Genomic DNA, 3,497 nt, shown 5'->3' on the forward strand with positions numbered 1-3,497 from the left:
TTCTTACATGCAAACGGGCGTGGTTTCATTTATGCAAATAACTTTCCTGGGCTCTTCTGAAGCACATAAAATTATTTGGAGATATACATTTGTCTTGTTTTCCCTTTAGGCTCTAGAATTGATAACTTTTTTTTCATTTTTGGCATTTTTCATCATTTTACAGAAAGTGGGTGCAAGCCCGATATCTTGCGAAGAACCTTCAGGATTCGGGGATCAGGCAATGGATTTTCTTCAAAGTGGGATTTTTGTACTCTGTGGACCAAGAGATGTTGTTTTATAATGTTTTTTTTCAAATTTAAAAATATCATTTTTTCATGGAGCTTTGAAGGGGATGGATTCGGCCTCCTTTAGCCAGGCCAGAGCTCCAGGAGCCTGGGTAGGATTCTAGCTTTCTCCCCTTGCAGGCACCTGGCACTGAAGAAATTTTTTTTTTCCTTAAAATCTTTTTTTTCTGTTCCTTGTTGTTCCAAACTTAATTCTAATCACTTCTAATTAGAGATTTTATTAAAAATTGTGCAATAAATGACTAATTTCACAAAAAATAACGTAATATAAAACGGAGGTTTTTAACTTTATTGAAGTGTTTTAGAAACTAATATGTCTTCAAAAATGGTTGTTTTTCACTCCTAGGAATGAAAACTGTTGTTATATGATGTTATATGATGTTTTTTTTTCAAATTTTAAATGATCATTTTTCATGGAGCTTTGAAGGGGATGGATTCGGCCTCCTTTAGCCAGGCCAGAGCTCCAGGAGCCTGGGTAGGATTCTAGCTTTCTCCCCTTGCAGGCACCTGGCACTGAAGAAAAAAATTTTTTCCTTAAAATCTTTTTTTTTGTGTTCCTTGTTGTTCCAAACTTAATTCTAATCACTTCTAATTAGAGATTTTATTAAAAATAGTGCAATAAATGACTAATTTCACAAAAAATATCGTAATATAAAAAGGAGGTTTTTAACTTTATTGTAGTGTTTTAGAAACTAATATGTCTTCAAAAATGGTTGTTTTTCACTCCTAGGAATGACAACTGTTGTTATATGATGTTTTTTTTTCAAATTTTAAATGATCATTTTTCATGGAGCTTTGAAGGGGATGGATTCGGCCTCCTTTAGCCAGGCCAGAGCTCCAGGAGCCTGGGTAGGATTCTAGCTTTCTCCCCTTGCAAGCACCTGGCACTGAAGAAATTTTTTTTTTCCTTAAAATCTTTATTTTTGTGTTCCTTGTTGTTCCAAACTTAATTCTAATCACTTCTAATTAGAGATTTTATTAAAAATAGTGCAATAAATGACTAATTTCACAAAAAATAATGCACTATAAAACGGAGGTTTTTAACTTTATTGTAGTGTCTTAGAAACTAATATGTCTTCAAAAATGTTTTTTTATCACTCCTAGGAGTGAAAACTGTTGTTATATGATGTTTTTTTTTTTCAAATTTTAAATGATCATTTTTCATGGAGCTTTGAAGGGGATGGATTCGGCCTCCTTTAGCCAGGCCAGAGCTCCAGGAGCCTGGGTAGGATTCTAGCTTTCTCCCCTTGCAGGCACCTGGCACTGAAGACATAATTTTTTTCTTAAAATCTTTTTTTTTGTGTTCCTTGTTGTTCCAAACTTAATTCTAATCACTTCTAATTAGAGATTATTTTAAAAATAGTGAAATAAATGACTAATTTCACTAAAAATAATGTAATATAACTGATGTTTTTAACTTCATTGTAGTGTTTTAGAAACTACTATGTCTTCAAAAATGGTTATTTTTCACTCCTAGGAATGAAAGCTGTTGTTATATGATGTTTATTTTCAAATTTTGAAAAATCAAAGGATTCTAGCTTCCTCCCCTTACAGGCATAGGACACAGAGAACCTCATGGTTTTCCTAAAAATCTTTTTTTATGTTCCCTGGTGTTCCAAACTTAGTTTAAATCAATTTTAATTTGTTATTATGTTAAAAACAGGGTAATAAATTCCTAATTGGACTATAAATAATGTCATATTGTCTGCTATAAAACTGATGTTTTCAACTCTATTGTAGAGATTCTAGAATCAACTAATAGAGAATTGAAATAAAAAAGGGCATAAGAAGACATTACCAACAACGACCACAAGATGGAGATATTGTCCAGACATTACCAACAACGACCACAAGATGGAGATCTTGTCCAAAGAGGCAAGAAGGGCAAAGCCGCGATAAGGTAAAATCATTTTTTGAAAGAGATTGCTGTCAGAATGCACATCCGTATCCCAAACAGAATCTCTAGAAAAATATGATCATTTGTGAAAAAGGCAAACGAGTGTCTGCTACAATATGATTGCTACATATCTGCATTTGTTGTTTTTTAAGGAGTAAGAGTGCAGGGGGTTTAAACCTGCAATCCAGTGTAGTGAAGTATTTCACAACACTACCTCTAGCACCTCTGGAAATAAATCCTCATAATGATTATTGCCCTGGGCATGTACCAAAAAATCAGTGAGCATATATATATATCACTGTGTTGAAGCTAGAGACACAGAATATCTGCAAAGACATCCTAAATACAGTGTTCCTGCAACTTTGAAGGTCCCATCCAGGTGGGACCTCCAGGTCCCATCCTTCTGCAGCCCCACATTGCGTTCCATCCAGGTCCATTTCTCAATCCTTGGGGCCTGGGCCTGGAGCTCGCTGAGCTGTTCCGTCCGGAGTGCCTGTATGTTCACTGTGCAAACTGAAATAATCTGAAGAGGTTTTTCTATAGACCACTCCTCCCATTGCCCCAGGGCAGCTTGACGTGCTGTCCAGTCTGCCAGCTTATTGCCCCTGGCCTCGGGAGTGTCCTCTCTGCTGTGGCCCGTACATTTGACTACAGCTACCTGCTTTGGGAGTTGGAGAGCCGCAAGCAGCTCAGACACCAGATCCGCATTCTTTACCGGAGTGCCAGCAGAGGTTAAAAGATCCCTATTACTCCATAACCTTCCAAAGTCATGGCATACTCCAAATGTGAGTCTGTGTATATTGTGGTGGTCTTGCCTTTTGCTAATTTACAGGCTTCCACCAAAGCTTTCAGTTCAGCTCGCTGTGCTGACGTGGGTACCTCAAATCTTCCCACACATTGGATATCATGTTCTGTAGTCACAGCCCAACCCGCTTTCCTCTCCCCACTAGAATTTATGAATGAAGTTCCATCAGTGAAGAGGATGAGGTCTTCATTCCTTAGTGGTTGCTCGGCTATTTTGATGCCCTCATCTTCTCCCATTGCCCAAACATCACAGCTGTGTTCTAACATATAGGCTTCTGATGGGTCAGGTAACAATGTGGCTGGATTTAGAGCTCCTTCACGTTCAATGGTAATATTTGGAGCCTCTAACAAGACCTGCCACTTGCTCCATCGTATTGCATTAACCTGACTGACCCGATTCAGGGACATGAGGGTGTGTACCGCATGTGGGCATCGAACAATCAGTTGTTGATCTAGCACTATGTTATTGACTGCCTGTACTGCTAGACAGACGGCCTGAACGGCTCGTAGAC

The sequence above is a fragment of the Atractosteus spatula genome (genome assembly GCF_055471065.1).
Source record: "Atractosteus spatula isolate fAtrSpa1 chromosome 17 unlocalized genomic scaffold, fAtrSpa1.hap1 SUPER_17_unloc_3, whole genome shotgun sequence".
In the NCBI taxonomy this organism is placed as follows: Eukaryota; Metazoa; Chordata; class Actinopteri; order Semionotiformes; family Lepisosteidae; genus Atractosteus; species Atractosteus spatula.